Genomic DNA, 12,355 nt, shown 5'->3' on the forward strand with positions numbered 1-12,355 from the left:
GATAAACAGCATTTTGGGAGCATTTCTTGTGGGCCTACTTGGACATAAGACATTCTAATGGAATGTTTAAAAATTGTAAGTTCTTGCACCTGCTCTCTAGTTATTTATAAACTAATCTCAAGTCTTCCTGGTATGAACAAAAGTGTTTGCTTGTTAATAAATTTCTACCATATGACCCTAACTTGTGCTTTATTTCTATTTAATAAGTCTTTTTGTTTTTGTTTTTTGGGCCACACCCAGTGACACTCTAGTTACTCCTGGCTATGTGCTCAAAAATCGCTCCTGGCTTGGGGGACCATATGTGATGCCGGGGGATCGAACCACGTTCCATCCTAGGCTAGTGCAGGCAAGGCAGATGCACCACCGCCACCCCCCTATAAGTATTTTCTAAAAAAGGTGAAAGCATTACTGGAATGTCTACTGGATAGGAAATTTTTTTTGGGGGTTGGGAGTCAATACCGGTCAGCGTTCAGGGGTTACTCCAGGGTCTGCTCTCAGAAATCCCTCCTGGCTGGCTTGGTGGACCATATGGGGAGCTGGGATTTAAATGACCGTCAGTCCTGGGTCGGCTGCATGCAAGGCCCCTGGATAAAAAAATTATTTGAAGTTATTTTTTCTCTGATAAATTATTTAACATCTTCAGTTCTGCAAGTGCTTTGGAGCATTGTAGAAGACCATGGCAACTAAAACCAGTGACTATGTTTAATGAGTTATAGTATACTAGATGACTTTGAAGAATTTACTACTACATTATGTTGGCTAGTTTACAATAGATTAAGTATTGTACCATTTGTTCATGTAAAAAGCACTGTTAGTAGGGAGATATAGTACTATAGGCAAGGTGATTGCCTTTCATGAGGCCAGCTCAGGTTCAATTCTTAGCATCCCATGTGGTCCCTGAGCTCTACCAGGGGAATTCCTGAGTACAGAGCCAGGAGAAAGCTCTGAACACCACTGTGTCTATGTAGCTTAAAAATAAAACCATTATTAGGAAGAACAAAAATGATAGTACTGGGCACTAACCTTGCATTTGCTGACTCCACAATCCATGGCACTGTGTATGGTCCATTCCCTTGAGTAAGGCCAGATAAATATAGACCCGAATGTAGACCTTTAACATGAGTAGACTTGAACAACACTAGTGTAGCCGCAAAACAAAAATCACATAAGTGGGGCTGGAGAGATATACACTAGTAGGTAAAGTGCTTGCCTTGCACATGGCAGACCCAGATTCAGTCCCCCGAATCCCGTATGGTCCGTCCCCTGAGCACTGCCAGGCAAAATTACTGAATGCAGAGCCAGGAGTAATCTCTAAGCATCGATGGATGTGCCCAAAACAATCACTTTAGTACAAGCCAGTGCCTTCCTCAACAACCAATGGAAATGAACATTTGCGAATCTGCTTTACATTCAAAGGATATCTTGGGAGAACACTGTATTGTGTGTCCTTGAAGATAATGTCATAACCAAGAGTCTACCACACTGAAGAGAATAGATGTATTTATAAAAAGAGTTGGGAGACCAATGCCTCCTGCCTAGGAACCCTCCACCTTAAAATTCAGTTCTAGCATCTGAGGCGATAGTACAGCATGTTTTAAGGTACTTGTTTTACATACAACCGACCTAGGTTCGATATTAATATCCCATAAGGTGGTTTCCCTGAACATCGCTAGTAATTCCTGAGTGCAGAGCCCGAGTATCCCTGATCACAAATGGGTGTGGCCCCCAAACCAAAAACAGCTTCAGAAATCATGTCATTTAATACTGTTCATATTTTAAGGATTAACTTTTTTGTTTTGACAGTTGTATATTTCTGTATGATAATCACCCCAAGGGCATACATTATCATTAACTCAAAAGTTCTTGGTTTTATTTTGGATTTTTGATCTTGAGGCCATATTTGCTTTGTTTACTTCTGGCTCTGTTCAGACATCACTCCTGGGGACCAATTGTGCTGTTGGGGATTGAACTAGGGTCTTAACTGGGATAATTGCATGCAAGTGCCTTACTCTGTGCTTATTTTTCAGCCCATTCATTCAGAAAATTCTTATGAAACTCCAAATCATTCTTGCTACCCTTTCTACTCTAATGATTAATTGCTGGCAAAACTTTTTTTTTTTTTGCCTGCTTTTGAACTTTGTAATGGACTCTGGCATCTGACTTCTTTGCAGTTTGTGGTAATTATAAATAAGGCTGCTATATGTGTCCTTTTTTTGTTTGTTGTTTTTGTTTTGGGGACAATACCTGCCAGTGCTCTGAGATTACTCCTGGCTCAGCACTCAGGAATCACTCCTGTCAATGCTTGGGAGACCATATGGGATGCCAGGATCTGAACCTGGGTTGGCCATATACAAGGCAAAATACCCTACTCTGACCCCAAGAATTTACTTTTGTTTGGTGGATATGTTTTCATTCCCATAAGTAAATACCTAAGATGGGCAAATTCCTGGTTTATTGAGAGAGAGAGAGAGAGAGAGAGAGAGAGAGAGAGAGAGAGAGAGAGAGAGAGAGAGAGAGAGAGAGAGAGAGAGAGAGAGATTAAAAAAAAACAAACCTCTTTGTATTGGCAAGATAGCTCAAAGGGCTGTTGACCAGATTTGATCCCCTGAGCACTGCAGGGTATGCCTCCTTAGCATTGAAAACAAACAAACAAACAAAAAATATATATATAAATAAGGAAAAGGAAAGTCTTCTTGTTCTCCAAAGTGGTCTTACCATCTTATAATTTCCTCAATGAAAAAGTTCTAGTTGCTCTTTATATATGGTCAATGTTTACTGTTTTTACCGTTTATTATATTGGCCATTTTAGTGGCATTGAAATAATTCCATGACATTTGTAATTATTGATAATTAAATCAATTAAAGATATTAAGCACTTTTTGTATGCTTGTCTTACATTTATGTGTCTTTTATGGTGTGTCTTCCAATCTTTTTTCCGTTTTAAAATTGGATTTAAAGTGCTAATAGTACAGCAGGTAGTGCATTTTTTTGGCCTTGCACATGACTGACTTGGGTTCAATCCCCAGCATTGCATATAGTCCCCGAACCTTCCAGTAGTGATTCCTGAGTACAAAGCCTGGAGTGAGCCTTCAGCACCATCAGATGTGGCCTTACAACAAACCAAAAGATGGATTTAAACTTGTGGTTACTCTTTCTTGAGTTCTAGATACAAGTCCTCCAACAGGGGCTAGATAGTATAGCAGATTTGTTCAGGACTGGCCTAGGTTTTATCCCTAGCACTCCATATGGTGTGTGAGTACTGCCAACACTGCCAGGAGTGATCCCTGAGTAATGCCTAGCATGGTACCAAAACCAACAATAACTGATATGTGTTGAACTTTAAGGAGGTGATTGACTGTGACTGATTTATTTACTTAATTTACTAGAATCTTTTCTGGTTTTTGTTCGTTCTGGAGCCATACGTACATGGTTGTGTTCTATACTTAGGGATCACTTCGGGTGGGGTTCTGAAGACTATATAGGGTGCTGGAGATTGAACCTGGTTCAGGCACATGCAAGGAAGCATCTTACCTTTAGTACTCTGCCTGGTCTTGAGGTTCTCCCCCTCCCCACTTTTTTTGGTTATTTTTGTTTTGTGTTCTTTTGTGGGTTTGTTTATTTGTTTGTTTTTTGGGTCACATCTGGTGGCACTCGGGTTACTCCTGCTTCTGCACTCAGAAATCACGCCTGGCAGGCTCAGCGGACCATATAGGATGCCCGGAATAGAACCATAGTCTGTCCTGGGTTAACCGAATGCAAGGCAAACTCCCTACTGCTGTGCTATCTCTGCCCCGCCCCACTTTATTTTTATCTTCATTTAGGCACTATGACTTGCAAAATCTTGTTTTGTTTGTTTTGGGCCATATCCATGGTGCTCCTGGTTCTGCACATAGGAAATATTCTTGGCAGGCTCGGGAGACCATCTGGGTGTTGGCTATCATATCTGGATCGGCAACCTGTTGGCAGGTCACCCTTTGTTTTGTTTCCGGGTCACCCACTGTTACTCAGGTTAATTTTGTCTTTGTACTCAGGGGTTACTCCTTGCGATGCTCTGGGGACCATAGATGCCAGGGATAAAACTCGAATTGGGGGGCCCGGAGAGATAGCACAACGGCATTAGCCTTGCAAGCAGCCGATCCTGGACCAAAGGTGGTTGGTTCGAATCCCAGTGTCCCATATGGTCCCCTGTGCCTGCCAGGAGCTATTTCTGAGCAGACAGCCAGGAGTAACCCCTGAGCAATGCCGGGTGTGGCCCAAAAACCAAAAAACAAAACAAAACAAAACAAAAAACCCTCGAATTGGGACCATGGAAGGCAAGAATCGTAGCCACTATTTTAATTGCATACAAAATAGAATAAAAAGTCTTATTTCCTTCTGTTATCCAGTTCTTTAGTATTTTGAATATCCTTGCTGAGACTTTTTTTTACTGAAAAGCGATTATGTACATAATACTTTTGTATTCACATTTATATGCACTTTCAGGAGGATGTAGATCAATAGTAAAAAGCACTTGTATGTTTGAGGGTCTGAATCTGGATTCCAAAGCAAGTGCACGAGTGAATGTGGGTGGTACACACACAGTTAATATATGTTGGGAATTTTTCTGTGTTAATATGTACATTTAAATCTTTACAAATTATGAGTTTATATAACTTCAGTTACTTGGCATTTGTGTTGATTATATACTTTGGCTATTACATACAATGCTTCTTTTTTTTTTTTCTTTTGGTGGTTTTTGGGTCACACCCGGCAGTGCTCAGGGGTTATTCCTGGCTCCAGGCTCAGAAATTGCTCCTGGCAGGCACAGGAGACCATATGGGACGCTGGGATTCCAACCGATGACCTCCTGCATGAAAGGCAAACGCCTTACCTCCATGCTATCTCTCCGGCCCCACATACAATGCTTCTTGTCACAGACTGCTTGGTCTGGACACAAGGGGTTCTTGGGGTCCCTGCTCAAGAAAGTGTGGGCATGAATTCGGCAGAAATGTTGTCTTTATTCTAATCTTCCTTCTCTTGGCTAAAACAGAATACTTATACCAAATTTCTTGGCAAGGCATCATAATTGCAGGTATAATTGTTTAGTTTTCTCACTGGACCTAGACATGCCCAGGACAAACTACATGTTTATCTTTACCGACTTAGGGCAAGGCACAGCTCCCAGCCTTTGTATTCCTCCAATAAGGTCAGTTCCCAGAGACTGGCTATTGTTTTGACCTTGCTCCAGTTCATTCATTCTGAACTGGGGCCTGAAATATTAACCTTTGATGTGATTTCACATAGGCTAACAGCAAAGCTAGTTTGAGAATGCAATTATTTTTATAAGACTAAATAAATTTGAATCTACACAAATGTTCATTGTAAGGTATGTTTATATAAATCTGAGTAATCTTTAAGAGAGGCTCTAAGAAAAGTGTTTAGGATGTTTAAGTTATGTCTCAATATTAAGTTATGTCTCAATATTTATGCTATATCCCTTTTTTCTATTGTAGAGTATTTTTGTAAATAAAGGAGCTTGGAGGGGAGGCCAAAGGAGATGGTTGGACAGAGGCGGTTGGGAAGAGGGAGTTGGACAGAGAGGGTTGTGGGAAGACAGAGAGGAGAGGGACAGAGAAGGGAGACAGGAGAGAGAAGAGAAGGACAGAAGAAAGAGACAGCAGAGAAAGACAGAGAAACAGACAGGGAGACACAGAATAACCCCTCTCCCCAGTGCAGCATTCCCACCATCAATGCCCCCCTCCCTCCTTGCCAACCCTTGCCTGTATTTGGGACAAGCATTCTATTTCCCTCACTCATTAAGATTGTCACGATATGGGCCTGGAGAGATAGCACAGCGGCGTTTGCCTTGCAAGCAGCCGATCCAGGACCAAAGGTGGTTGGTTTGAATCCTGGTGTCCCCTATGGTCCCCCGTGCCTGCCAGGAGCTATTTCCTTTTTTTTTTCTTTTTTCTTTTTTGGTTTTTGGGCCACACCTGGCGGTGCTCAGGGGTTATCCTGGCTGTCTGCTCAGAAATAGCTCCTGGCAGGCACGGGGGACCATATGGAACACCAGGATTCGAACCATCCACCTTTGGTTCTGCATCAACTGCTTGCAAGGCAAACGCCGCTGTGCTATCTCTCCGGGCCCAGGAGCTATTTCTGATCACACAGCTGGAAGTAACGTCTGAGCACCGCCAGGTGTGGCCCCCCCCCAAAAAAAAAGATTTGTCACGATAGTTGTGTTATTTCCCTAACTACACCACTACTCTTTGTGGTGAATTTCATATTATGAGCCTGTTCTTTGGCCCTCATCTCTATTGTCTCTGGAGATTATTACAATAATGTCCTTAATTTTTCTTAAAATCCACAGATGAATGAAACTATTTTGTGTCTATCTCTCTCCCTCTGACTTACTTCACTCACATAATTGATTGCATATACATCTACATATAGGAAAATTTCATGATTTCATCTCTCCTGATGGCTGCATAATATTCCATTATGTATATGTACCACAGTTTCTTTAGCCATTTATCTGTTGAAGGACATCTTGGTTGTTTTCAGAGTCTGGCTATGGTAAATAGCGCTGCAATGAATATAGGTGTGCAAAAGGCATTTTTGAATTGTATTTTTGTGTTCCTAGGGTATATCCCTAGGAATGGTATAGCTGGATCATATGGGAGCTCAATTTCCAGTTTTTTGAGGAATCTCCATATTGTTTTCCATAAAGGCTGGACTAGACGGCATTCCCACCAGCAGTGAATGAGAGTTCCTTTCTCTCCACATCCTTGGCAGCACTGATTGTTCTTTTTCTTTGTGATGTGTGCCAGTCTCTGTGGTATGAGATGGTACCTCATTGTTGTTTTGATTTGCATCTCCCTGATGATTAAATGTGGAGCATTTTTTTCATGTGCCTTTTGGCCATTTGTATTTCTTCTCCCCATTTTCTGATGGGGTTATATGCTTTTATCTTGTAAAGTTCTCTCAGTACCTTGTATATTTTCGATATTAGCCCCTTGTCTGATGAGTTTTGGGTGAATAGTTTCTCCTATTCTGTGGGTGGCTTTTGTATCCTAGGCACGATTTCCTTTGAGGTGCAGAAGCTTCTAAACTTAATATAGTCCCATCTGTTTATATCAGCTTCCACTTGTTTGGAGAGTGCTGTTTCCTCCTTGAAGATGCCTTTAGTCTCAATGTGATGGTGTGTTTTATCTATGTGTTGTTCTATATACCTTATGGTATATAGAGACAGTACGGAGTTAAGGCTTTTTTAAATCTTGCTTTGGTTTGGTGTTTGGGGTTATACCAGCTTTGCTCAGGGGTTACTTCTGACTCTACGTACGCTCAGAAATAGCTCCTGGCAGGCCTGGGGGACCATGAGATGCTGGAATTCGAACCACCGTGCTTCTGCATGCAAGGCCAATGCCCTACCTTCATGCTATCTCTCTGGCTCCATTATGGCCCCTTTTTGGCCTTGCACGCAGTATAACCACCGCGGTTCAATCCGCGGCATCCCTTACGGTCCCCGCAGAATCCACCCGCATCCACACTGATCGCAGAGCCAGGGGAAAAACCGCTGACCCAGTCTGAGCCATCTCCCCCGCCCCAAAAAAGTGATGGGGATTTGGGAAGGTTGGGATGCCTCGGTCCTCCAGCTTCCTGGACCGAAATCACTGGGAATAAACGCAGATTGGCGGCGGAGCAGCCAGAGGCTAGAACCGTAGTCACGCGAGATTTCCGGCGAGATTTCCGCAGGAGCGTCCAAGGGCGAGGAACCGTCACTCCCAACTATCCTCCTCCGGGACTTCCGGCACGGCTCCCTTCTAGGCTCCTCCTCCTCCGCCCCAACCATCTACTTCCCGCCAGCTCGCCGAAGACTTCCGGTTCGCTGGTTGCCCGGGCAACGGCCACTGACGCCAGCGCCGTGGTGGGCGGGGCCAAGATGGCCGATCAGACCGCTTCGGTGGCGGTAATTGACGCGTTGCATCCGACTGGAGGGTTTGGATGCGGGATTTCTGATGCTTGGACAAACGCCCCCGGGAACGCGGGGTGTCAGAGCGGGGTTGGGGGGCGCTGTAGGGTACTTGGACGGCGCGGCCAGAGCCAAGGTTTCTTCTGTCAAGCTCTTGATTGACTTACTGTTGTGTTGTTGTTTAGGGCCGCACCCGACGGTTTATCATTATTATTACTATTATTATTATTATTATTATTATTATTATTATTAATGCCCTGAGTCGTGTTCCTGAGTTTTAAGAAACATCGAAGACGATATTGCACTATGCGATTTTTTTAAATTATAAAAAAATTAAAATTAAAATTTTAATTTCATTTAATTTAAATTTAAATTTTAAATGTTTGTGGGTTTTTTTTTTCTTTTTTACGGGTGACTTTATATGATTACCGTCTAACGAATGGTCCTGGGAATTTTTCACAGCACATTTTCCACTCCCCGGCCTGGATCCCTTCCTTTGGGAAGTAGGGATTTGTATTTGTAGGTAGTCATGGTTTTCAATTTTTAATTAATTAAATATTTTTTTTGGGGGGTGCCACACCTGACTGTGCTCAGGACTTACTCCTGGTTCTGCTTTTAGGGATAATTCCCCTGGCGGTGCTCAGGGAACTATATAGGATGCTGGGGATTAAACCAAGGCCTTGTCACATGCCAGGGAAGGGCCCCATTGATGTACTATTATTGTTCCAGCCCCAGTTTTTTTGGGTTCTTTTTTTGGGGGGGGGGTTTGAGCCACACCTGGCCCTGCTCAAGGGTTACTCTTAGTTCTGCACTCAGAAATCGCACCTGGCAGGCTCAGTGGTCAAATGGGTTGCCAGGGACCGGATTGGCTGCGTGCAAGGCAAACGCCCTACCGCTGTGCTATCTCTCTAGCCCAGTTATTTGGTTCTTTTCTTTTTTAAGTACACTCAGTCATCTGTACTCAGGGATCATCCCTGATGGACTTGGGGGATCTTATGGGGTGCTGGGGACTGAATCCAAGTTGCCAACACTCAAGACAAGCACTCTACCCACTGTACTATCATCTGGCTTACCTTACTGGCCAAGCATCACCAGAACTGACTCCCAACATCTTCCAGCATTTCTAGGGAAGGCCCTTATTAAATTTTTTGTACCTGTATGCAATTAATTAACTGCATGATTGAAGAACACTCACTGTTGTTATTTGAACATTTTTGTAAGTTAGCAAATGTTATAGGTTGGGTAGGTCACTTCTGAGTACAGGAAACCTGGTTTTGATTCCAACACCATGTTTTCCTGTTTCATTAACATTTATTTATCTTATTTTAGAAAACTCAGTTTGGTACAACTGCTGAATCTCAAAAGTCCAGGCTGAAAAAAGGTCTGTATGCAGTTTTATTGCATGTTTGCAGATTTATAAGAGTTATATATGCATTAGCTATTTTTATTGATTTAGTTTATGTTTCGGGGCTACACCTGGTGGTACTTTGGTATTTAGAAATGCATAGGGTGACCATGTGGTGCTGGGGAATCACGTCTGGAACTCCTCTGTGCAAAGTTAAATACTCAGTTCTATTGAACCATCTCTCCTACCCCTAGAGACTTCAGAAATGTGAATGTTGGAAAAAGTAGTAATTGGTCTGCTATATGTAACTATTTTTATGGAGATATACAGGGAACAATTTTACCTTGCAAGTATGTCTAAATGTGATTTCATTACTTAATTTGTTATTTAATTTTAAATAAATGTGTACTAATTTCTCAGACTTGTGGAAAAACTTCCAAGTTCTTGCTTAGTCTTTGCTTAGTCCTGGCTCTGCTCAGCGATAACTCCTAGCAGGACCTGTGGGAGTTTGAGATTGGTTGCATATACTAAGTCTCCAGCCCTTCTGTTAAGAGTTTTAAAAGTGATTTTGCCAATAAATTGTTATTTAGTTTACTTTATTGAAATAAATAAGTCATAATACTTAATTGCTGAATGCTTAATACATAAGTCATAATATGTAATTGCTGTCTGATTGCAGTTATAAAGCACATTATTGTCAATTATGGTTGTCTTTTAGGAAATTTTTTGTTTTGGGGCCACACCCGGTGACTCCCCACCACAAGGAACAAGGTGGTTCCTGGGTCTTCTTCAGTCCTGCAACTTGAACAGCTGTTGGAGTGGAGAAAACAACATAGAGCCCTAGAATCCAGTTGCCTAGAGAGATGGTTGTCTCTGTGAGGGTAGTTGCCCTCCCTGCACTGTATCTTAAAGAAATGCCTCTTTTCAGGATTCTTTTCAGGATAGGCCATAATCATTGCTAGGTTTTTGTTAGTTCCTGTGGCTCCTCTTGCCCCTACTCTCCTGGAAGCTTTTCTGCTGACTTTCACATTTTCCCTAGAGATTTCACCACCTTAGGAGTCATTGAGGGGAGTATGGGCAAAGACCTATCTTCTGTAACAATTGAAAAAACATTGCATTGGGGCTGGAGAGATAGCACAGTGGTAAGGCATTTGCCTTAGATGCAGAAGGACGGTGGTTCGAATCCCAGCATCTCATATGGTCCCCCGAGCCTGCCAGGAGTGATTTTTGAGCATAGAGCCAGGAGTAACCCCTGAGCACTGCCAGGTGTGACCCCCACCCCCCAAAAAAAACACCAGAGAAAACATTGCATCAATAATTTAGATTTTTCATGAAGATTAGATATAATTCTGCTAATATTGAATGGAGTTGCTATTAATTTTTATGCCATTCCTTACACATTTTATTGTGTTGCCATTTCTTTTAATAATTAGAGTGTTTGGGGCCGGAGAGATAGCACAGTGGTAGGGTGTTTGCCTTGCAAGCAGCAGATCTAGGATGGACGGTAGTTTGAATCCTGGCATCCCATATGGTTCCCTGTGCCTGTCAGGAGCAATTTCTGAATACAGAGCCAGAAGTAACCCCTGAGCGCCGCTGGGTGTGACCAAAGGAAAAAAAAAAGAGTGTCTGGCTAGTTAAGTGGGACTGTTAGTGATGAAATTTTAAATGTTTGTTCCACTCTTCCTCTAGAAGCAGTTCCATTGACTCCTAGTCTAGATCTGTAATTAGTCACATCAGTCAAGAATTTGGGGCCAGAGTGGTGGCACAGCGGTAGGGCATTTGCCTTGTTCGCGGCTGACCTAGGACTACTGTGATTTGATCTCCCAGTGTCCCATATGGTCCCCCAAGCCAGGAGCGGTTTATGAGTGCATAGCCAGGAGTAACCCCTGAGCATCACTGGGTTTGCCCCCCCCCCCAAATAAAACAAAGAAAAGAATTGTTTTATACCCAGTCCAGGCTACTGAGGAACAAAGTTTATGGCTAAATGGAAAAGGGACATATTTGACATATTATGCTATGTAAGTTAATAGTACCTAGGTGCTTTAGAATGAATTCTTTCTTTTCCACTGCAGAGCAACCACTTTCTATTCTTCTTTTTTTTTTATTTGAATCACCATAAGATACAAAGTTCTTCATGATTGCGTCTACAGTGTTCGAGTATTCATTTTTTTCACCAGTTTCTACTTTCCTCCACCAGTGTCCCCGGTTTCTCTCCATTCCCCCAGCCAGTGCTTCTATGGCACTTTTCTTTTTTCCTTTTAAGCACTGGTTTGCAACCCTTACTGAAAGGGTATCAAGCATATCACTTACCTACTTTCAGCACCTGCTTTCTGTCCTTTTTAGTTGCATTATTGTTTGTTTGTTTTTGTGGTTATTTGTTTTTGGACTACAACCTATTGTGCTCAGAGTTTACTCCTGACTCTGTTCATGAATCTCTTCTGGCAGGTTCAGAGGATCACATGGAATGGTGGGGGCCGAATATGGGTTGCCTACCTGCCAGGCAAGCACCTACCTGCTGTCCTATTTCTACAGGTCCCCACATTCTAGTCTTAAAAACAAAGTGTATCATTTCCTGTTCTTGATATAGGAGTACTTTCTAGTGATAGGTATTTGTTTTTTGGGTTTTTTTTTTGTTTTATTTATTTATTTATTTTTTGGGGGGGCCACACCCATTTGATGCTCAGGGGTTACTCCTGGTTAAGCACTCAGAAATTGCCCCTAGCTTGGGGGGACCATATGGGACGCCGGGGGATTGAACCACGGTACTTCCTTGGCTAGCGCTTGCAAGGCAGACACCTTACCTCTAGCGTCACCTACCGGCCCCTGTTTTGTTTTTTTTTTTTTTTTTTGGTGTTTGGGCCACACCTGACAGCACTCGGGTAATTCCTGACTTTGTACTCAGAAATTGCTTCTGATAGGTTCGGGACCATATGGGATCTGGGGATCAAACGCAGGTCTGTCCTGGGTCAGCCGTGTGCAAGGCAAATGCCCTACCGCTGTGCTATCACTCCAGCCTAGGCATTTGCAATACAGTGATAAGTAGAGCATGGCTTTGTTTT

At 42.7% G+C, this 12,355-nt stretch overlaps 1 protein-coding gene across 1 annotated transcript in view; it reads left to right on the forward strand.

Annotated features, from left to right (window-relative positions):
* The first annotated feature begins 9,279 nt into the window (after positions 1-9,279).
* The window catches only part of BBS4 (Bardet-Biedl syndrome 4), a 52,625-nt gene continuing 49,549 nt past the window's right edge, over positions 9,280-12,355 (forward strand). The window contains exon 1 of the mRNA XM_049777893.1: positions 9,280-9,332. The gene's annotated coding sequence lies outside the window, so the exon portion shown is untranslated. The remainder of the gene's footprint in view (positions 9,333-12,355) is intronic.

This window comes from Suncus etruscus, chromosome 1 (assembly GCF_024139225.1).
Source record: "Suncus etruscus isolate mSunEtr1 chromosome 1, mSunEtr1.pri.cur, whole genome shotgun sequence".
Classification (NCBI taxonomy): Eukaryota; Metazoa; Chordata; class Mammalia; order Eulipotyphla; family Soricidae; genus Suncus; species Suncus etruscus.